We start from the raw sequence: 25,282 nt of genomic DNA, 5'->3' as shown, positions 1-25,282 counted from the left end.
ACCCTCAGCCCCGAGGGAGAACTACTCCCTCCTCGTCATGGAGAGCACCGAGATGATGAAGATGGCCACCGGAGAAGGATTGTCCCCTCCAGTAGGGTGCTTAAACGGGTCTAGATTGCTTTTCGGTGGCTACGGAGGCTTCTGGCGGCGGAACTCCCGATCTATTGTGCGTTCTGGAAGTTTTACGATACGTAAGTATATATGGGTGCAGGGGGTACGTCGGAGGAGCTATGGGGGCCCCACGAGGCAGGGGGCGCGCCCTAGGGGGGGGTGCCCCCCACCCTCGTGAGCACCTCCCGTATCTCCTGACGTGGAGTCCAAGTCTATCCGGTGGCTTTCGTTCCAAAAATAACTTCTCCAGTTGATTTCGTTCCATTTCGACTCCGTTTGATATTCCTTTTCTTCGAAACACTGAAATAGGCATAAAACAGCAAATCTGGGCTGGTCCTCCGGTTAATAGGTTAGTCCCAAAAATAATATAAAATTGGAAAATAAAGCCCAATATTGCCCAAAATAGTAGATAATATAGCATGGAGCAATCAAAAATTATAGATACGTTGGAGATGTATCACTGACCCTGTGAATAGATAGGTATAGGTAGAGTGGATGAGTATCACAAAGCACAACTATTTTGCAAAAATATTGTGACAAAAACTTAACTTCAGTTTTCTGCAGAAAGCATTTTGGATCTACCGATATGACAAACTAGGTGACACCGAAGCAATAACAGAATCTAAACATGCAATTTTGGTCAGACCGAGACGCAGTTCGGTGATGACCCACAAGTATAGGGGATCAATTGTAGCTCTTTTAGATAAGTAAGAATGTCGAACCCAACGAGGAGCAGAAGGAAATGACAAGTAGTTTGATAGCAAGATAATTTGTGACGAGCAAGTAACGATAGTCGTAACAAAAGTGCAGCAAGGTAGCCCAATCCTTTTGAGGCAAAGGACAGGCCAAAACGGTCTCTTATGATAATTAAAGCGTTCTTGAGGGTACACGGGAATTTCATCTAGTCACTTTCATCATGTTGGTTTAATTCGTGTTCGGTACTTTGATAATTTGATATGTGGGTGGACCGGTGCTTAGGTGTTTTCCTTACTTGAACAAACCTCCTACTTATGAGTAACCTCCCCGCAAGCATCCACAACTACGAGAAAAGTAGTAAGAATAAATTCTAATCATAGCATTAAACCTTTGGATCCAATCGGTCCTTTACGGAATAGCGCATAAACTTTGGTTTAAGTTTCTGTCACTCTCGCAACCCATCATCTAATTGCTACTCCACAATGCATTCCCTTAGGCCCAAAATATGGTGAAGTGTCATGTAGTCGACGTTCACATGACACCACTAAGGGAATCACAACATACATACTATCAAAATATCGAACACATATCAAATTCACATGATTACTTGCAAGATGATTTCTCCCGTGAGCTCAAGAAAAAAGGTAACTACTCACAAATGATAAACATGATCATGATCAGACGAGTATTAAATATCATATTGTATCTGAACATATAATCTTCCACCAAATAAACCATATAGTAATCAACTTCAAGATGTAATCAACACTACTAGTCACCCACAAGTACCAATCTATAGTTCCAGTAACAAGATTGAACACAAGAGATGAACTAGGGCTTGAGAGGAGATGGTGCGCTTGAAGATGTTGATGGAGATTGCCCTCCACAAGATGGGAGAGTTGTTGGTGATGATGATGACGATGATTCCCCCTTCCGGGAGGGAAGTTCCCCCGATGGAACCGCTCCGCGGGAGGGCAAAAGTGCTCCTGCCCAAGTTCCGCCTCGAGGCGGCGGCGCTTCGTCCCGAAAGTCCTCTCCTTATTTTTTTATACGTCAAAATGACTTATATACCAAAAGATGGGCACCGGAGGTGGGCCGAGGGGAGCACAACCCACCAGGGCGCGCCTGGGCTCCCTGGCACGCCTAGGTGGGTTGTGCCCACCTGGTGGGCCCCCTCTGGTACTTATTGGCTCCAATAATTCTTATATATTCCATAAAAAATCCTCGTGAAGTTTCAACTTGTTTGGATTTGTGCAGAATAGGTAGCCTGGCATAGCTTTTCCAAGTCCAGATTTCCAGCTGCCGGAATTCTCCCTCTTGGTGTGTACTTTGCAAATTATGAGAGAAAAGGCATTAGAATAACTCCAAAAAGCATTATTATGGATAAAAACATTATAAATAACAGTAAGAAAACATGATGCAAAATTGACGTATAAACTCCCCCAAGCTTAGACCTCACTTGTCCTTAAGCGAAAATCGAAATAGAAAAACATGTCCAGATGCTTTGAGAGAGAGGTGTCGTAAAAAAATACGGACATAGAAGCATCATGTTGTTTATTATACCAGCAATAAAATTAAACATAGGACTTCTATCATATAACATTTATCATATACTTCTCATGAATAAGTAATAGTTCATCACACAATCGAAGTATAAAGCCAAAACTCTATTAGAAACCAACAAACTATGTTCTGAGTCAACTTTGCAACTACAATTCATCATCTTTTCATGAAGGGTCACGTGTCAGAGCCTTTAGGCAAGTCCACATACTCAACCATCATATAGTCTTCTATGATTGCTAACACTCACCGCGTACACATGAGCAAAACGTTTCAACCAGACACATAGAAAGATAGGGGCTTATGGTTTCGTGTAAGTGCATCTAGTGCCCCGTAGTGATTTTGGTGTATTGAAGACTTATAGGTTAAGGGACTAATGCGTTTGTGAGTGTACACAGGTCTATAAGTCTATGAGGAGTTTGATATTTACAAAGAAAGTTGACCCCTAAAAATGAATGTCTTCAACTAAAGATTTTGGATTTCTGAAGACTTTGAAAGTGAAGAAATTGGTGTGACCGTGAAGACTTGATATTCATGAGAGGAACATGAAGCGTGAAGACTTTTGTTTTCGTAGTTTCATTTTCTATTTCTTGAGTCATAGGAAACACCGTACTGTTAAAGGGGGTCGAGGTAATACTAAGTAAAAGCTTCCAGGTGATGCTCAACTCAAAATCCTACACCTACCAATCCCTTCGAGTGAAGCCTTTGGAAATCTCATACAGTTCAGTCAATTTCTTTAGTGACAGAGACGAAGTTCTTCTGGTCTCTGAGGAATTTATCCTGACTGAGGAGTTAGGAATTCGCTAATGCGGATTGCGTACAAGTGAGGAACATGATAGCCCTGAGGAATTTGAACCTCAAATTTCCAACTGTTGTTGTGCTATGCGCCAGCTGTCCCAAAATATGTTTTCCACCTAACTGTCATATCATTGAACGACATTTATGTCTTATCATGTAGGGCTGCTCCCTAGGCTATAAATATCCCCCCTATAACCACTAGCTGGTTGGCTGCTCCGCGAGGAACTGACACTTGTCATTGAGAGCATCCCATCCTCTGAGGACTTTGAGCGAAAATCATCAAGTGAGGAAAAACCAAAAACCCAAACCCAAACACCTACAAACCCAAAGTGATTGAGCATCACTGAAGAGATTGTTCCTGTGTGGAACCGACGCTTGTTACCTTTGAGGACTGTGCATCCTTCAGACGGTTAGGCGTCATGGTCTAGAGCATTCAAGAAGAAATTGTGGATCGCCGGGTGACCGAGTTTGTGAAGGTTTGGAAGTCACCTGAAGACTTGCCACGAGTGATTGGGCGAGGTTTGTGTGACCTTAGCTCAAGGAGAATATGGTGATGACTGTGTGTCCGGGACTGGGTGTCCTCAGGTTTGAATACCTAGCCGCTCCAACCAGACGTACGACTGTCACAGCAGTTGGAACTGGTCTACCAAATCATTGTCTTCACCAAGCTAACTGGTTCTATTTCCTCAACCCTTCCATTTCCTCTTTACTATGTTGTGTACCTGTTCTTATCTGTTTGAAGACTTTGACTGGAGACTTTCTCAATTTTCTCAGTTCAATTTCTTCAGTCTGTTTGTCTTCATCCTGTTTTATCCTGTGTTTACGCTCTTTGTACTCTGTGCTTGTTTTCATTTCATCATGACGACTGTGCTTATGTTATGTTATGTCTGCATCTGAGTACTTATTCCGCTGCAAGTAGTTCTTCGCTTAGGAATTTCCTCACCCTGAAATTCCTCAGTCGACTTAACGCACTTTCAATTGGTATCAGAGCAAGGTACTCCCTTGTTCTGTGTGATTTTGGTTTAACCACTTGGGGTTTTAGTTATGTCCACCGCAGGAATGAAGACAGTTGACGGTGTCCTGGACTAGGGGGTACTCACTATGTCTTCTCCCGATCAGTAGGATTGGGCTGAGGACCTCCATGGCCGTTTGCTCATGGGCCAATTCGGGCAACCGATGTATACACGAGGAAGATTCCACAAGACTTGGTGATCAAGACAAGGACTCCTCTCCACCAGCGTATTCGACTAGGACTATTGTTATCCTAGGCCTCCGGTACATTACATAAGCCAAGGCCAAGCTAGTCGATAGATCATTATGACATTATTCACCATACCCTCAAATTTTAGACCACAACATATGATCTCGCGGTAGATCAACTCTGTACTTGATACTCCTTCAATATAAACAAGAGCAGGACGTAGGGTTTTACCTCCATCAAGAGGGGCCGAACCTGGGTAAAACATCATCTCTTTCGTTCCTGTTACCATTGATCCAAGAATCCACAGCTCGGGACCCCCTACCCCGAGATCTGCCGGTTTTAACACTGACAATGGTGTTTTCATTGAGAGTTCCGCTGTGTGATTGGCAAAAGATCAATGGCTCGCCTGCAGATCAACTGCGATGTCGGCGTCTTCGTCACCGGCTCAACTGGTCACCTTGGCTTGACCAAGGACTGTGCCCTGCCTCCAATCGTCATTTTCGGACGAGGGCCTTCATCAACATCAACTCCGATCTCTATCATGATCATGGAGGAATCATCCATGGAGCTCGGGGGCTCAACGTCAACATTGCCCTCGGGCGACCGTGCTGTTTTTCTGAACAGTGAACTTGTATCCGCTACCACCACCTCCTCGAGCATCGCTTTAACGATTCCTTTAGTGGAATTGTGCGGAATTGAGTCTGCAACAACCCTGTAAAATTTCGCCGTGTTTCGATGGAGCAATCTCCGCCGATCTCCGATATATCGGAGCCCTGTAGAGTTTGGACGGAAATCAGGATGAGTTTAGGGCGTGGTCTCCAGATCCCAGCTCGGAGGTTATTTGGAAGATCCAACCGTTCATCTGCTACAGAATTTCCATATCTACCACCTCTCAAAATGTCAGCTCAATCTGACCATTCAAACTCCGGAAACCTTCCGATTAGTGCATCACTTTTCAGATATGTTTTCTGCGCGAATACGAATCCGACCTGAGTTCATCTCTTTTCATGAACGAGATATTGGACAACCTTTTTGGTAGAATATCTTTCTAGGGTATTGAGTTTTGTTTTCAAACACATGTTCACAAATTTTTCTCCTTTTCGGAGGTAATCTTTACCGTCACGCTGGTGTCAAACCAGTTCGGCAATATTGCTTCACGGCTGCCGACCTGCACTGGACACATCGTCGCTTTGTTGAGCCGAGCTCAACTTCTTCGGATCATTATCTCGGCGAGCCGAACCAGTGTTCGGAATCGCAAAGGATAAATCATCACGAACATCGCCACCCCACGGATCACACGGAGCGGGCACACCTGCATCGCCGCATGGTCACTTCATCAAGCCGGCATTGACTGCGTCACAAGTTACGACCTGCGTCGGCATGGCCGCACTATTGCTTCTTCAAGCCGACGTCCATCACGCCAAACTGTTTCAACACCTCGGCTGACACGACAGCTGCAACGCCTCCTTACGGGTCTGCTCCGTCACCTCGGCTGGACCGGGGGCTTCACCATATCTTCATCAAACCTACTCTGGTGACTTCGGCGTCACCAGCCGACATGCTTCGACTGATCGGTTGACATGGAGGCTTCGACACCTCAGCTGGACCGGGGACTTTGCTATTTCTTCATCAACATACCCCAGTGACTTCAGCGTCACCAGCCGACCAGCTTCGTCACGTTAGCTGGACCGGGGACTTTGCCTCGGCGAGCCAACCTTTGCCAGCATCGCCATGTCGTTGCTTTATCGCCCATCAGGCAATGGGTGTGCGGATTGAGTCCAAATTTTGGGAGTCACCTTTCTTTGGATTGCTACAAAAAATAAACCAGGTGCTATTAATCCTAGTAATTTTTGCTTGTTTGGGTTTATTTTTCCCGAGGAATTATTACTCTAGTTTATTCCATCATCTGTACACAGGTCTATCAAATGGTGGCCGCATTAACGATGGTGGCGTGGTGGTTTGGCTTTGCCACGCCTTTACCACATCACGTCGACGCCCTGCATCGACATTGACTTTGGCGCCAGGCCAAATATCTTTAAATAAATTATTTTGCATAAATTAATTAAGCGAGGATTTTTATATATGTATATTATTATTGTTGGACTGCACTATTTTACATGTGTAGGTAATTGACTTCAACTGCGTCACGTGCTCACTTCAGCAAGCCGACGTCATTGTCCCAATCGGCCTAAACCGGCTCGCGTGATCACCTTGTTGGTCGAATTGCCATACCGACATGTTCAGTTGCCTCGGGACGTCGGCATCACTGAGGGAGCTCTATCTCATCGAGTGTTCGACACACATGCCATATTTCTTTTATTACTCACTTTGCATAAATTATTAATTATGCAACAATTTTTTAATTTATTATTATTACTATTATCTCTGGTTTGCACTATTTCCTGTGAACAGGTAAATGATCTGGGTCGGGCAGTGTTGTCACCTCGACGTACAGACATACTACGTCACCTCGGCTGGACTGGGGCCTTCGTCCTCACTTCATTAAACCACGCCGGGGACTTCGGCGTCACTCTGCTGGCCTGCATTGGCCATGCTATGTGACCACTCCGGAGTGCCGAGATCTTCGCTCCGCCATCTCAGGACCGGCTTGGGGGATGGAACCTCGTCCCGCCGTAAGCTCGGACCGCATCATCAATGCCGAACACATTAACCAACTAAGTCGCTTTTATGCTCAAAGTTTTAAATATTTAAATTTTTCTCGGTTCGACCAAGCATTATACTTTTTTTGGCAAAGAGTTGTTTGTGAAAAACTTCCTTGTCAAAACTTTGTTTGTGACACACAAATTCAAATACCCCCTTCACTTGGGGGCTTCCTTTATGAAGCCTTTCCTCTTGCATATGATTATACTTGTATGGCTTCGTTCCTTGTTCATGTATTATGCCACAATATGCACCATGTTGACTTAAGTGTTCCGCAAGCTGGGTTGCCTTGCTCCTATGTTCACCCCTACGTTCCCGATTGTTCAGCTAGGGAGTACAGGGAGCACCTCTATGATTGTCATGATCGGGTCATCCGAGCTCGGACCTCAGACTGGGTGAAGCCGAAAGCTAGCGCTCTTATTGTTTTCAATCATGGTCGGCACACAACGGAACTCATGAGTAAAAAAAAATCTATTGCACAAGTCTCATAGTAACAATGAGCAACCGAAGAAAGGTATCGGTGGGGGTACTATTTTCTTCGAAGATGCTTCTTACACCTCATCAGTAATATAGCATAAGTTCCTTGAGCGTGCTTTGTCTGTTACAGCCTTATGGCCTGATTGCCTGGTTATCGGAAACACCATCGATATTCTTGACAGATGGAGTACATAACACTTTTCGGCCCTTGACCGAAGAGGGAGAAGCCGACGGCCAGTTAAGACGCGTTCAAAGTTCGGGTGAACATAGATATGATATAAGTACTTCGGTACATACAATCATTATACATAAAATTCTTATACCCAAATCACTTGGGGGTTCTTAAATTTATGTGAGCTATTTTATAATAAGTTCTCTTATTCTTAGTGATTGCAAAGTCTTTTTCTATCACTCTTTTTTTCGACGCGAGTGTGTGGTCAATAGCCAAGGAGCCTAATTTCTCTCTCAAAGCCGCTAGAGTTTAGTTTGCTAAACTGGCCTAACAAGAAGTACTACTCCTTCGGGTAGGAGGTTGAAGCTGCAGGCTAACCCGCTTGAAGTCTTGAGATAGGAGTGTCATGTTAAAGCACGATAGAAGCACATTTTTATGACCAATTTTTGGATTGGCACCGAACACTCGATCTAGTTCGGACGTCAAGTTTTTACTGATATTTTTTGGTTTTCCAAGCCTATGGCACTTTTAAACTATTTGTGTGTTTCCAGCATAAGTCCAGTAGTGCAATGCCGATCACCTTTAGAGGTTCGGCAAAAACATTCTCGGATATTTCTATATATGCATCGGTTTCGAATTGTGTCTTCGGTCAATAGTTGGGTTGCCCGGCTCCTGTGCTTGCCTCCTACGTTCCGCTTTTTTGGCTAGGCTCTCATGGGAGAACCACTGCGATTGTGCTTCCAGCTAGCATGGTTAAGCGCCTCAGTGGAGAAAGCCGAAAACTGACTGTCACAATAAGCGTAAACTGGTCAGCGATCCGATGACTGTATTAAACTATAAGATCGATAGAGTTCACCCCATGTTAAATGACGGCGTTCATAACACTGGTCGAAGTGTTTACGGCTTGACCTCGACTCTCACCGAACACTAACCGGGGGCTACTTACTGGCCTCCCAACTTAAAGCTCGTATGACTAAGTTAAATTTATAAAGCCTTCATATCTGATTGCCTCGTTTCTGCTAACACAACTGCCTTCGGGCACCGAGACGTCGGCTAAGGGTTGTTTTGTTATTGCGGAAACACCCTGCATAGCATCTACAAGGGGGTGGAAACCGACGATGGGGCACTTTCAACTGATAAACGATCGCAACGGAGTCAAAGTAAACATATCATCGGTGTTCGTTTTTAATATATGAGGGATGCCTTCCGTAATCATCATTATAAAAGCCATAAATATGCATCAATTTGACTTAAGATTTTGGCCAACCTTGGTTGCCTGGCTCCTGTGCTTACCCCTACGTTCCCGATTGTTCGGCTAGGCGGTAAAGGGAGCACCTCTGTGCTTGTTACTATCGGGTCATCTGAGTTAGTACCTCAGACTGGGTGAAGCCGAAAGCTAGCGATCTTAGAGTATATAATTGGTCGACAACGACGGAAGTGAAAATTTTGGTTCATTAATACCATAGAGTTCGGGAACTTTCCCCGAACTAAATCCTCAATATTTTCCTTCCACATTGATTGGAGGTGAGGTTTCATGATCATGCTTAGCATGACGACCCAAAGAAAGGAACCGATAGCGGGACTATCTTCTTTGGAAGACATTTCTCATGATAAACAATTATATAACACATCTCTCTGCATACCTTTGTTTATAAAACCGTATGGTCGGATTGCCTTGTTTGTCATAAATCTTTGCCCTCATAAAGGCTTTATAAAGTAGGACAAACACTCCCCAGCTTCTAGCCGAGGAGGTTAAGCCGATGGTCGGTCAACAAAGTTTTGTACAGTGCGGATCCAAGCATTAATGATGTAAATTACTTGGATACATAGAATCATTACACATAATTTGTGATTTTACTCTGGATATCGATCCTTAATTCGGCCACCCACACCCGCATTACGGCTCGGGGGCTACTGGGATTCGGGCGTATCATTCACTAATATTAAAGGGGCACATCGATCCCTTGATCTGGTGTTGTCGCCCGACCAGTGGCTCGGGGGCTACTGCATTGCCTATTCAACACAGAAAATTCAAAGTGCTTAGTGTTCGGCATGACCGAACTATGGACAAGCGCATCTTCGGACAAACAATAGGTACCATCTGGGACTTATCTGGCATCAAGCTAATATATCACGACGACTTCTCACGACCCTCTCTCAGGGGCCCATTCGTTGATCACTATTTACTCTACTATATTACACCGCATTTCTATTCCTAAGTATGTTGCCAAGCTGGGAATTGATCCTCAGGCTGATTTTACAAATCGACCCGAGTCTCAGGGGCTACTAGGGTCAGCGGTTTGATTTTATGCATCAGGTGCATCCCGGACATTAGGCCAACACACACCTTGAGGGCTACTGGCTATACATCTCGGCGGAGAATACATTGCACAATTCAGAATCAAATCCGCAATCAATCAGCCCATGATTGAGGTGCTGAACCACCTCGAAAGCATTTCAGGATATAGCTCGGATGCAAGTGGCTGGCTCCATAGAGGGCATTTCCGGCATTAAGCTCAGCTAAACTCCTTCAACTTTTTTTAACCAAGGTGATCTATGACACCTCGGATACATTCCGGCGTTGGAGCTCGGATGCAAGAGGATGCTGCCGCATGAAAAACACTTCAAAATCAAGGTGTGGCGTAGAAAATAATAACAAGGCATTGATAAAGGCCAAGAATTTAAAGGGGCTCCTCGGATACCCGACGTGTAAACTCTTCGGATTCACTTTGGCGATCCTCAAGATCGATGAGATGATTTGGTGAACCAGTTTTCAAGACCGACAACCGAAGATGAAGAACAATTCAGAAGAATCGAGGAGCGTCCCTAACTTGAAGACTGGTTCAGGGGGCTACTGACAGTGTCCTGGACTAGTGGGTACTCACTACGTCGTCTCCCGATCAGTTGGATTGGGCCGAGGACCCCCATGGCCGTTTGCTCATGGGCCAGTTCGGACAACCGATGTATACACGAGGAAGATTCCACAAGACTTGGTGATCAAGACAAGGACTCCTCTCCACCGGTGTATTCGACTAGGACTCTTGTTATCCTAGGCCTCCGGTACATTACATAGGCCGAGGCCAGGCTAGTCGATAGATCATTATGGCATTATTCATCACACCCTTAGGTTTTAGACCACAACATATGATCTCACGGTAGATCAACTCTGTACTTGATACTCCTTCAATATAAACAAGAGCAAGACGTAGGGTTTTACCTCCATCAAGAGGGCTTGAACCTGGGTAAAACATCATCTCCTTCATTCCTGTTACCATTGATCCAAGCATCCACAACTCGGGACCCCCTACCCCGAGATATGTAGGTTTTGACACCGACAACAGTGACATGCCCCAAATTTGACGACATGATCATCCCAAGTGGAAGGCCATGATGAAGAAGCGCCTCATGGCGATGAACAGTGAACTCTGGACCGTCACTGAGATTGGTCTTACTGACCTATGCAAGATGGCGGAGGCTGATGATATTCACAAGTACACTCTACTTAACCTCACGATGAAGGAAATCATCTGCTCCGGGTTGTCGCAAAACCAGTTCAAGAATGTTATGCATCTCTGCCATGCGAAGCTCATCTGGGACCGTCTATCTAAGGTCTATGAAGGTCATCGAACTCATCATGATCCCTGGTTTGGGGATTTCATGGAATCCCGCAAGGCTATGACTTTCAATCCGGAATCATCATCCTCTTCACCATGCCTTATGGCAAAAGGTGCCAAGGTAACTGAATGCTACCTATCTGAGTCCAGTGATGATGAATCTAGTAATGAATTTGGACCCAGCTATAGCAAACTTGCTTCCCTTGCCACTAAACAACAAAGAGCTCTTGAAAAGGTTCAAAACATGCTAGACAAGAGCGATGATATGTTGGGTGAAGAAATGCATCGCACTAAAACTTTGACTGAAAATCTTCAGAGACTTCAGTCCAAGTTTGACAATCTTCAGAGTCATCATAACACTCTCTTATCTGATCATGAGAAGCTTTCTTATGAATTTCTTCAAAGAAAGCAAGACCTTGAGCAGTTAAGAGTGAGTTATGAAGATCTTCAGAAGGAGCGTGATTCATTACTTGCTCAACAGATCAGCGCTGCTCCGGAAGAATTTATTCCTCCATGATTGAAGTGCATTGAACGCGAATCTGCTAATTCTTCACTTGAAAATTCAAATGCTTCTATTGCTGCAAATTCTTCAACTGTCTCTGATATCACTAATTCCTCATCTGAGGATGCTGCTAGTATCACTGACCATGCAGGGCCGAAGGAATTGTATGTGACAGGCATGTACAAAAGCCTCAAAGGGCATTAGGCTCTTTGTGATGTGCTTAAGAAGCAGATCCTCAACAGGAACCCTAGGAAAGAGGGTATTGGCTTTGAGAGGAAACTCAATGCTGATGGGACCTACTGGAAACCTGAGCTGTATCCCAAAATCTCATGGGTTGCTGCAAAGGGACCTTTAGTGGATCCATCTACTTTATCTGGCTTTACATGTGAATCTTCATATTATACTGATGAGTCATTTGACTCCAACTATAAGCTGTTCAAAAATCAGAATGGTGAAGTATTTGCTAGATATGTTGGCACTAACTGCAGGAACGGTCCTCCTATGAAGAAAATCTGGGTTCCCAAAAGGTGCCTTGAAAGTCTTCAAGTGCATGTCATCATGACACCACCTGTGAAGAATAGGAACCCCAGATCAAATTCTTCACATGGACCAAAGTCTTCATATGGATCAAAGTCCTCATATGGACCACATTCCTCACATGGATCAAAGTCCTCATATGAATATCATCGTGCTAACACTTCTATTTCGCAGGGAAAGACTAAGGGTTATGGATATGTGCATTATTCTTCAAATCATTATGTTCATAAATCCTTGAAGAATTTCTCTGCTTACTCATATGCTTACCCTAACCCCTCTTATGTGAAACGAAGTGGATTGGCATCTATGCCACCTTTCTCTTATGGAGCTCGCAGAATGATGAACTCTTTACCACCCCTTCAGATGTGGGTGATGAAGAAAAAGAACTAATCTTTTATGCAGGCTCAGGTCTCTAGACAAACTTAAATGTCTAAAGAATTTGCTGGAGACCTGAATATGCTTGAAAGGACACAAGCTAATCATGAAGAAATGAATTTTCATTTCTCACGTCCTCATACTGTTTTACCTGTTCTATCGCTTAATGAAATTGATCTGATGAATTTGATGTCATATTCTTCACTGATGAAGTATATGAGTTCGTAAGCTGCACTAATTCATCTGCAGGATGATCAACCCAAAGCCACTGTGTGGGTCCTCAACAGTGGATGTACAAATCACATGACTAGTGACAGGAGCTTATTGATGGACGATGCTTTATCTCCATCGCATCTGAAGCATATCACCTACGCTGACAAAGGCAAAAGCAAGCTATTGGGTCTAGGTAAGGTTGCAATCTCAAAGGATCGACACATGGACAAAGTCATGCTTGTCGAGTCCTTGGGGTTCAACCTCATGTATGTCTCAATGCTTTATGATCTTGATATGGTTGTTGTCTTTGGCAAGTATCGTTGTGTTGTGATCATGGAAGCTGACAATTCCAAAGTCTTCGAAGGCTTTAGGAGAGGAGATTTGTATATTGTTGATTTCTCTGCAGGACCACAACCTGCCACATGTCTACTTGGAAAAGCTTCAGAAGGCTGGCTATGGCATCGACGACTTGGTCATGCTGGCATGAGGAACTTGCACATGCTCGCGAAGAAGAAGCATGTCATCGGCATCGAGGGTGTCAAATTCCTCAAGGACCATTTGTGTGGAGCTTGTGAAGCTGGAAAGATGACCAAGGCCAAGCATCCCTGAAAGACCATCATGACTACCACTCGTCCATTTGAATTGCTTCACATGGATCTCTTTGGCCCTACTCATTATGCCACATTTACCAATGCTGCATCTTTATATGGCTTTGTCATTGTTGATGACTATTCTCTTTATACATGTGTGCATATCATCACTTACAAAACTTAAGTGCAGGAAGTCTTCAGACGATTTTCCTCGAGGGCTTCAACCAACTTTGATGTCAAGATCAAGCACATCAGAAGTGACAATGGAACTGAGTTCAAGAATACTGGTCTTGATGACTATCTTGATGAACTTGGTATTACTCATGAGTTATCTACTCCTTATACTCCTCAGCAGAATGGCGTCGTGGAGCGCAAGAACAGGACTCTTGTTGAGATGGCTCGCACTATGCTTGATGAGTACAAGACGCCTTCTCGCTTCTGGCCTGAGGCAATTGATACTGCGTGCCACATCATCAACACGATATATCTTCAAAAATTCTTCAGAAAGACCTCATATGAACTCCTCACGGACAAGAAACCCAATGTGAGTTATTTCAAAGTCTTCGATGCTAAATGTTGGATTAGAGATCCTCATCACAATTCTAAATTTCCACCGAAAGCACATGAACGTTTTATGCTTGGTTATGGTAAGGACTCGCACACCTACAGAGTCTTCAACACCTATCACCACAAGGTTGTTGAAACTATAGGTGTGCGGTTCGATGAAACTAATGGCTCGCAAAGAGAGCACCTACCCCCTGTGCTAGATGAAATACCACCTGATGAATCCATTAAGTTCAAGGCTACCGAGGATGTCATTCCTACCGAAGAGTCTGCTGAAGAAGTCATTCCAGAACGTGAAGAACATCATGCTGGTGCACCTGAAGAAAATGCTGAGCAAATTCCTCATCATCAACCAACTCATCCTCGCATTGCTAATGAAGTGCAGATTGAGAGAATCATCAACGACATCAAAGCACCAGGTCCTCTCACACGCTCAAAAGCTTCACATTTGTCTAACTTTTGTGGGCACTTTGCTTTCGTCTCTATCACAGAGCCCACTAAGGTAGATGAAACATTTCTGGAGACTGAGTGGATTCAAGCTATGCAAGAAGAATTACATCAGTTCAAGCTCAACAATGTGTGGGAACTTGTCAAGCGACTAGACCCTCGCAAGCACAATATAATCGGCACAAAATGGATCTAACGCAACAAGCAAGATGAAAATGGCCTTGTGGTGAGGAATAAGGCACGACTGGTAGCTCAAGGCTACACACAGGTTGAAGGAATTGATTTCGATGAAACTTTTTCACCTGTTGCTAGACTTGAAGCTATTCGCATATTACTTGCTTATGCTAACCATCATAATATCATCTTATATCAAATGGATGTGAAAAGTGCATTCCTTAATGGTAAGCTTGAGGAAGAAGTATATGTTGCTCAACCCCCAGGTTTTGAAGATCCAAAGCATCCTGACAAAGTCTTCAAACTCAATAAGGCCCTCTATGGCCTCAAGCAGGTCCCTCGGACGTGGTATGATACTCTGAAGGAATTCCTCATGAAGAAAGGCTTCAAACCCGGTTCACTTGACCCAACTCTCTTCACCAAAGCTTATGATGATGAATTATTTGTATGCCAAATATATGTTGAGGTTATCATCTTTGGTTGTACTGACCAACTTTACAGTGATAAATTTGCCTATATGATGAGTGAACAATATCAAATGTCTATTATGGGAGAATTGAAATTCTTCTTAGGTCTTCAAATTCGTCAACAACGAAATGGCATTTTTATATCTCAGGAGAAATACCTCAAGGATGTATTGAGGAAATTCGGCATGCAAGATTGCAAAGGAGTCAAAATCCCTATGCCAACAAATGGCTATCTATGCACTGATGAAAATGGTATTGACTTCGATCAAAAGGTATACCGCTCCATGATTGGTTCTTTATTGTATTTATGTGCATCTAGGCCAGATATTATGCTTAGTGTTTGCATGTGTGCCTGCTTTCAAGCTACACCGAAGGAATCACACCATAAGGCTGTGAAGCATATTCTTCGATATCTAGCTCACACTCCAACACTTGGATTATGGTATCCCAAGGGCTTGGCTTTTGATATCATTGGATATTCAGACTCTGACTATGCTGGTGATCGTGTGGACTGCAAGTCAACATCAGGCACATGCCATTTCCTCGGACGGTCCTTGGTCTGTTGGTCTTCGAAGAAACAGAACTGTGTATCACTCTCTACTGCTGAAGCTGAGTACATTGCTGCTGGTTCGTGTTGTGCTCAATTGCTATGGATGAAACAAACTCTCAAGGACTACGACATCAATGTGAAGAATGTGCCACTCTATTGTGACAATGAGAGTGCCATAAAAATTGCTCGTAACCCAGTTCAGCACTCGAAGACAAAGCACATTCAGATTCGTCATCATTTTCTTCGTGATCATGTGTTGAAGGGCGATATCTCCATCGAGCATGTGAATACTGAATAATAGCTAGCCGATATCTTCACAAAGCCCTTGGATGAGAAGAGATTTAGCAAGTTGCGGTGTGAGCTAAATATCTTGGAAACTCCGAATGTCCTTTGAAAAGGACACACATCCTAACACTTATGAAAAATTGATGGCTTAGATGTGCAACACACGAAGTAACGCTTTTTTCAACCAATGAAGACTAACCCTCTAAGTGTGAAGAAATTAATGAAGAATTTGATTCTAAGAGCCCTACGACAATTGTACGCGGCGTCTGAAATTAGTATTCTTATACGGTGGGTTACGCCACCAACACAAGTTGAAAATCTTCAATTTGAGTTTTTCTTGAAATTCCTCAATTGTTCATTTTCTTCAACTTTGAAATGTCTTCATTCTCTCCGTAATTTTTCTTCATTGACTGTACATATTATATATGAGTTTATGTCCTCTACATCATTCACTTATTACTATTTCTTGAAGTTGTTTTTCTGCTAAGTGAATGTGATCGGACCCTTCCCCCTCTATGCTATACTCAACCCAGTCTGTTCACAAATTCTTCATGTGCGTTCTATTTGAAACCTGTTCAAAATATTCACTGTGTCCTTGTCAGCTGAAGAATTTACGAATGAAACATTAAAATTACCTTATCCAAATTTTCGGCTGTTGCCACTCAAACCGTTCCACATCCCACAATAATACTTATCTATTCACCCACGATCTCACACGATCTCCACCTGTCGGTGTCAAAACCGGCAGATCTCGGGTAGGGGGTCCCGAACTGTGCGTCTAGGGCGGATGGTAATAGGAGGCAGGGGACACAATGTTTTACCCAGGTTCGGGCCCTCTTGATGGAGGTAAAACCCTACGTCCTGCTTGATTTATTTTTGATGATATGAGTATTACAAGAGTTGATCTACCACGAGATCGGAGAGGCTAAACCCTAGAAGCTAGCCTATGGTATGATTGTATGTTGCCCTACGGACTAAAATCCTCCGGTTTATATAGACACCGCAGAGGGTTAGGGTTACACAAGGTCGGTTACAAAGGAGGAGATATACATATCCGTACTGCCTAGCTTGCCTTCCACGCCAAGTAGAGTCCTATCCGGACATGGGACAAAGTCTTCAATCTTGTATCTCCATAGTCCAACAGTCCGGCTGTCCGGAGACCCCCTAATCTAGGACTCCCTCAGTAGCCCCCGAACCAGGCTTCAATGACGATGAGTCCGGCGCGCAGTGTTGTCTTTGGCATTGCAAGGCGGGTTCTTCTCCATATTTCGAATGTTCGTAAGCAGTGTCCGGCCTCATAAATGTCGAACCTCTTGGCTTCTATGCCCAATAAGGGCTCTCTCCCATGCGTCGCATGAATACGAGGTGCCAGGGCGTTTTTACATCCGCCCCCTAGCCAGATAAATAAGTTGTCTATTAAAGGGATGGGGATTCTTAGATCCGATCCATACCATCCTCCCCCAGCGAGAATCCATTAGAGCGCATTTTGGAAAGATCCATTCCAGCATGGCCGACCTTCGTAGCTCCTCCTCCCGCCCCCGTAGCCCTAAGCCCGGTGATTGGGAGAGGTGTTGAGTCCCACACAGTCGATTAGTCGAACTGCGGACTAAGGGGTTTCGTCCTCCGGCGTATATGGTGCCCGTTCGAGCCGGGCTTGCCACCTACAATGGTGGGGAGCAAGCGGAGAGCTTTCCCAATCCCTCTACGGGGGAGCGGGTTTGCCTTGTTCCTTATTTATTAAGGGGACTCGGATTTCCAATTCATCCGTTCCTCTGCGGGCTCCTGGAGTTCTACGGCCTCCAATTACACAATTTCACCCCCAGCGTCCATTCTACACATCGTCGGCTATGTTGCTCTCTGCGAGTTGTTCCTGGGATGCGAGGCTCATTTCGAGCTGTGGAAAAGGCTATTTTGCCTTGTCCCTCGCACACAGAGGGGGTCACTTTACCAAGTGGGCGGAGCCGAAGTATGGCGCATCGCCGGAACCGGATACCTATACAGCACCCTGAAGAAGACGTCCAAAGACTAGCCTTCGAAATGGTTTTATATGGCGGAGGTTCCCCTTTCGGACCCTGTTCGGCGGGGTCTACCTGAGTTCAGCAATGCTCCTCTGAAGAAACACCGAAGTTGGCGCCCACAGAGCCACCATGAGGAAGACAACGGAGAAGTCCTTTACCTAATGAACCGGATTAAAGCACTGGCTCAATCAGGATTGACAGTGATCGAAGTCATGTCGATATGCATAATGCGGGGAGTGCAAGCACTTCAATATCGAGGGCACCCCTTGTGGTGTTTTAACAGGGCGGATGACGCCACCTGTTGCGGGCATAAGGGTCCGGACAATGTCGCTGCCTTAGCAAAGATTCTGTCTGAATTGTTCAAGGGAGAGGAAGAGGAATTCATCCGCATCAAGCCACGGGATGGATTCTCCATGTACAACCCTCCAAGCTGGGTGAGTTATATCTCCTCACTCCCATTCTTCCCGCATTCTTTGTCGTAGGTATTCACCTTTCCATTTTGCGGCAGGAACTGCGAAAAGCCATAACGGAGGTCAGCATCCCCTCTCCACAACCAGAGGACCCTGACCGGGGCCTCGACTCCGGACTCGAAGAAGATCCGGATATATTCGTGGAGCTGATAGACCGGCAGTTCTATCAGTTGAGCTGTGATGATGCCATGGTGGCTATTACGGCCAACTATCCCGGACTGCTTCCTGTATCGCACGTAAGAAAAACCAGAAATCCCAACTTCAAAAACTAGAATCCCCTTTTACACACTTCACCTACCATATATACATGGTGTTTTTACAGGGAAGGCATTCGGGACGCCCTGCCGAACCCGCAACAACTCGCCAACAAGAGGCATCGAGGCCGGGCAGGCCAAATAGGAAGGCGGTCAGGACGGAGACGCCAGTGCAAAGGTATAACAAAAACCCCGCTCCATGGTAGTCGTCTTTCTCGAATTGTAATGACGCCCATGTTTCTTTAACAGAAAAAATGCTCGCCGGAATATGTCTGGTGATGATGCTGATCACGCTTCTACCAGTTGGGCTCCAGGGCCAGACATAGAGGCGGAAGCCGATATGGGGCGGAAGCCGGATAATCCCCCTACAGAGGATGCAGATAGATTATCCGCCACAAATTCAGAAGTGGAAAGCGCCATGAATCATAGGCGCCACCGGGCCGTACTCCGCGACGCTTGTTTCTCACCAGAGGCCTTTGATGCCTTCAATTCTGGAGAGGCGTACCTCCGTGCTGCTCAAGATGGTCTAGCCAGAGCCACGGATCAGTATGTAAAGGATGTACGGGTAAGTAAATTTGAGTATTATATCTATCAGTAGCCCCTAAGACTTGAAACAGTTAGCAGAACTGATTTAAGGATCATCTTTACTGTGCAGGTTCTTACAGAGAAGAATACTCGGCTGTCACAGGAGCTGGAAGAATGCAAGACCCAACTGTGGGCCGCTGTTGCCGCATTGAAGGAACCAAAAAAGTCCCCTGCTAGTAACATTTACTTTAAAGAATGTTGGTTACCATATAGTGTGCGGCATGGCTGCAGATCTAACAATAGATGTTGCAGATGAATCCGGAGAGAATCCGGAGGACCAGCATGTCGTGCGACAGCTAAAGGCTGGTGAACGCGTGCTGACTGAGGTCAGGCGGGAGAAGAACAATCTCCAAGACACCAATACCAAGCTGAGCGTGGAACTGAAAGATGTTCGAGCCCAGCTTGCCGACTCCGAGAAGGAGAATAAGCGACTTCGACGCGACATTTTTAGTAAGTGCTTGAAAGAATCCTTTTGAAGGAATTCGGCAAAGAAACCGGCTAACATCGTTATGTCTGTAGGTATGCTGACGGGTCGTCCCGCGGAGGAAATGCCCGGGTCTGCGGGTGATCTTCTTTCCGAGCTCTCACAACTGCATGAACAAGTTCGGCAGGTGATGCAAGGTGTTGCCCAGGCCTTGTGGCCCTCCGTCTCCCTGCCAGAAGGCATTGCAGAGCTTACGGAGAAGCTCAAGGGAGCACGGCGGTGCTTCCGATTATGGAAGATATCGGCCTACCGTCAAGGTGCCAGGGAAGCCTGGGCCATGGTGAAGACGTGGTACACCAAGGCTGACCCAAATCACATGGCCGAGGTCAGACGTGTGGGGCCCGACGGAAAAGAGATCCCCGTTAGCTTAGTTTATGGGCAAGTAGAATTAGCCGCAAAGTATTCCCAACAGGATTGTAGGCTAGACCGCCTGTTGGATGGTATAGAAGAGGAATTTAGTCAGTCTGCATGACTATGTAATTAAAGTGACATGTATAACGCCTTCTAGCCGGATTTTAGATCATTTGTCATGGTGGACCTTTTCGCTTCAACCTCGGGACCCGATGGTCCGGAGTGTATCCGAATACCCGCTCAGTTATATAAGAACCGGGGTATGCGTGGAGACCAGGCGTAGGGGTCATTAGTGCTTGAACAGACAAGTGCCCAACTAGCTATGTTATATTACATGGGTAGTAAGAAACATCTTCCAGGGAGAATAGTTCCGTTAAGGGTTCCTTTCCCTGGGTACGCATGCCCTAAAGTGCATGTCCGGACTGCGATAGGAAGCGCAGGAAAAAACATCTGGGGGCACATATGGAAAATAAATAAAAATCATCTTTTGTTCACCGACCGAATATTCCCTTAAGAACGCTAGCTTTCGGCTTCACCCAGTCTGAGGTACACATCCGGCTGACCCGACAGTAACAATCGCAGAGGTCCTCCCCTTATGCCCTAGCCGAATTAACGGGAATGTAGGGCATAAATACAAGAGCCAGGCAACCCAGCTTGGCCAAAACTTAAGTCATATCGATGCATATAATGGCGACAAAAGGTACATGCGGAAGTATAACACATGTGCGGGGCATGAGGCCCAGATAAATAATTAAGCTTCTGTGAAAGAAGCCCCCAAGTATGATGAGTGCGGCTAGTGCATCTATGATGTGCAAGCGAGGCACAAGTTGGCCCTTGAAGGCCTAGAGAAAGAATAAAAGAAAGAAAGAAAAACAAGATAGATAATGTATATGCAAAAAATGGACAGAGGGAGGAGACGAACATAGAGTCCAGCGCTAGGCGTAGAATCTTCGGAGTCTGGCCGCGTTTCATGGGTTCGGCTCGAGTCGATTATTCGATGCATCCTGCAGACGGTACGCTCCCCTGGTCAGAACTTGGTCAGTAATGAAGGGACCTTCCCATTTGGGCTCGAGCTTGTTCTTTTTCTTATCCGGCAGGCGTAGAACTAGTTCGCCAACGTTATAAGTTTTGGCCCGTACTTCTCTGCTTTGGTATATGCGAGCCTGTTGCTGATAAAATGCGGAACAGGCTTTTGCCACGTCGCGCTCCTCTTCTAGGTTGTACAGACTGTCCTGCCAATCGAGCTCGGCTTCTCTTTCTTCGTACATGCGCACTCGAGGTGAGTCATGAATTATGTCACAAGGCAAGACTGCCTCTGTGCCGTACACCATAAAGAAGGGTGTATATCCGGTACTATGATTCGGCGTGGTCCGCAGCCCCCAGAGTACGGAGTCGAGCTCCTCTACCCAGTGCGTGTTAGACTCCGTTAAGGACCGCACTAACCTGGGTTTAATGCCACTCATTATAAGACCGTTTGCTCGCTCAACCTAGCCATTGGTTTGTGGGTGATAGACTGAAGCATAATCGAGCTTGATGCCCATTTTGCCGCACCAGAGTTTTACCTCATCGGCCGTGAAGTTCGTGTCGTTGTCAGTGATGATGCTGTGGGGGACGCCATAAAGGTGTACGACCCCGGATATGAAGTCTATCACCGGTCCGGATTCGACTGTTTTAACAGGTTTGGCCTCTATCCATTTGGTGAATTTATCCACCATGACCAGTAAGTATTTTTTTCTTGTGGGTTCCCCCTTTAAGGGGTCCAACCATGTCAAGCCCCCAGACCGCGAAGGGCCACGTAATGGGGATTGTTTGGAGGGCGGTGGGTGGCATGTGGCTTTGATTTGCAAAGAGCTGGCAACCAGCGCAATGCTGGACCAAGTCCTGTGCATCTGCCCGGGCCGTTGGCCAATAGAATCTTGTACGGAAGGCCTTGCTTACAAGAGCCCGGGCTGTGGCGTGGTGACCGCCGAGTCCGGCGTGAATTTCTGCCAAAAGGTTCCGCCCTTCCTCTTCGGAGATGCACCTTTGAAGGACTCCGGTAGTGCTTTTTTTGTACAATTCTTCCTCATGGACCCTGTAGGCCTTGTATCGCCGCACTATGCAGCGTGCCTCATTTTGGTCCTCCGGAAGTTCCTGTCTAGTTAGGTAGGCCAGGAATGGTTCTGTCCACGGGGCAATGACGACCATTATTACATGGGCTGAAGGTGTTATTTCGGTGGAGGAGCCTCCGATTGTGTCAGAGTGTTCGGTATCGGGTATTTTGGACGGGTCCGAACTATTTGTCGTGGTTCTAACTCTGACAGTGATGTAGGGGGTGTGTATGGAGAGGCTAGATCTCAGCTATTGGGAAGTTGTAAACACACGAGGATTACGAGTTCAGACCCTTCTCGGAGGAAGTAACAGCCCTACGTCTCGGTGCCCGGAGGCGGTCGATTGAATTATGCGTGTGTGAATAACAGGGGTGCGAACCCTTCATACTGAGGAGGGGGTGGCTTATATAGAGTTCGCCGGTCCTCTCCTGCCCTCAGTGATGCAGGGTTTAAGGTACATTTAAGGTTGGGCGTTACTGGTAACGCCCCTAATAAAGTGCTATAATGACCATAAAGACTACTTAATAGCCGACCGTTTGCCTGTGGAGTGACTTTAGGTCTCCTGGCAGTCGAGTGGTTGGCTTCATGGTCGAGTGATAGTTTGTTGGTCGAGTGATAGCTTCTTGGTCGAGTGTCTTGAACCTGTCGAGTGGGATACCTTCAAGTCAATTGAAAGGTGACTTCTTCTAGGGATGTCCTTGGGTAGGGCTCTTTGGACAGGTCCGTGCCCCTACCCTAGGTACATAGCTTCATCATTAGCCCCCGAATGGATCGAGGTTTGAGTGGGGAAAGAGTTGGAGATCTTTCCGATTGGTTCTTTGGGCTACATGAGTGCCTCGTTTTGGGTCAATCGTCAAGGATGACGTCATCAACCTCTTTCAGTCGCCTTGATCCATTCCAGGCCTTTCGTCGAGTGAATTTCTTTACTTGTGACATACCGAGTGTTGGCGCGAGCGGGGTCTTCTGTTTTGACAAGTTGTTCTGCAGCCCGCGGATGTCGCGGGATTCGGATTTTGGGAAGCGCGCGGGACGGGAGCGGCCGCAGTAATCGGAAGCGATAAAGAGGAAGCTCCTCGATTACCGTGCCACCTTTTCGCCACGTACCGCGCGCGCGTCTGCTGCGGGATTTGACTGGATAGCCCGGGCCTACCAGTCAGCCACTCGGGAGCGGCCTCTTAAAAGTCGCTGGCTCGGGGTTTCCAAACAGTGTGCTTTCTTCTTCCTCTCTCCCTTCGCAAGTTCCTCCGCCACCTCCGCTCTCACCTTAGCGCCGCAGGCCCGTGCAAGATTTGCCGGTGATGATGGCGAAGGACAAGACATCCGCTCTGGAGCGCGCGAAGAAGGCGGCGGCGCAGGGAAAGGGGAAGAGGTCTGCTCGGGGCGGATCCTCCTCAAGGTCTGCTCTGCCTCGAGGCTGGATCCAGGGCGAATGGATGCCGTCGGTGATTCGGCAAGAAGATCTCGACGACATGGTCGAGGGGGGAGTCATTCCCCACGAAGCTGCGCGTCTCCCGGGGAGAGAGATCGAACCTCAACCCCGCGACGGTGAGTGCGTGCTCCTAGCCACCCATGTCGACCGCGGGTTTTCTCTGCCGCCCCACCCTTTTTTCCAGTGCTTCCTGAACTTCTTCGGAGCGCAACCCCACCACTTCACTCCCAACTCCATCGTATACCTTGTTGCTTTCATCTCCATGTGTGAGGGTTTCTTGGGTTGCCGCCCCCATTGGGGACTCTTCAAGCACATCTTTACCTGCCGTTCCCAATTGGTCAAGAAGGCCAAGTCGAGTGACGAAAGGACGCAGGTGATCCAGCTATGCGGGGGCCTGGCGATCCAGATGAGGGGAAAGAGTTTTTTTCCATCTATCACTTTCCCGGAGTCGGTCCACGGTTGGCAGGCGACCTGGTTTTACTGCCAAGACCAGGTGACCCCAGGGCAGTCGACCGGACTTCCCCCTTTCTCCCTCGACCGAGCTGAAAAACCTGCTTCTCTGAAAGTGATGCTGGAGGAAAAGGCCCAAGTCAAAGTGCTGGCTGGTCGAGTGGTTGAGCTTGTCCGTGAGGGCGTGACTGGTATGGACTTGCTGGAGGTCTTCCTCCGGAGGCGCATCCAACCGCTCCAGGCTCGTGACCACCCGATGTACTCGGGTCTCGACGACACCACTCGGGTCCACCCGGAGGAGGTTACTGACGAGATGCTGGAGGGGTGGCTGTCGAGCATCATGGGGAACAAAGACAACCCCCGAGGAGCCAGGAGGGTAATTCCACTCGACAACTCGTATGACGTGGACCAGGTATGTCTTTATGCTCCTGACTGAGATCTTGTTTCCTTCATTGGTCTTCTTTGAGTAGGTCGATTGACTTTCGTCTTGTCTGTTGTTTTCCAGGCGACTACCGAGATGTACTCGACACCCAACGGGGCACAGGAGCCAACTGAGGAAGGGGAGGCGAGCGGAGGTGAGAGTGGAGATGACCAAGGCGAGTGGGAGTCCGACGGTGAAGGAGAGGGAGACGACAACGCCGACTCCAGCGAATAGGAGGAGGAGGAGGTTGAACCCCCTCGCCCGGAGGGGCGATCCAAGCTCACACACGATCCCAGCGCGGGAACGTGGCAAGGCGACTGCTTCTGTTGGGCAGTCGTCGAAACGCCCTCGGACCTCTTCTCCTACGCCGACTGGGAAGGCTCCCAAGCACCCACGCGCGACGCTGTCCAAGCCGCCCAAGGCTCTGCCCAAGATGAAGATGGCTGTCCCTACCATTTCGGGTAATAATAAAACTTGCTTTCCTTCGTCGACCGTGGACAGATCCTTGGTCGATTCATTGAGCCAACTGACTGATTTTCGAGATTTGCAGTGCTGCTACTTCTGAGATCTCCGCCAAGGACGACGACCAAGAGATGGAGGATGCTGTTACCTCCAACCTTGGTATGATTACTGACGTTCCGTTTTGAGTCGACTGAACATTTATTGCAACTCTGGTCAATTGAATGTTTCCCTTGTAGCCCCCTCCTCATGTTATCGACCTCCCGGATGACGACGA

Source organism: Triticum urartu, chromosome 7 (genome assembly GCF_003073215.2).
Source record: "Triticum urartu cultivar G1812 chromosome 7, Tu2.1, whole genome shotgun sequence".
Lineage (NCBI taxonomy): Eukaryota > Viridiplantae > Streptophyta > Magnoliopsida > Poales > Poaceae > Triticum > Triticum urartu.
Note: the sequence above shows the minus strand (reverse complement) of the source record.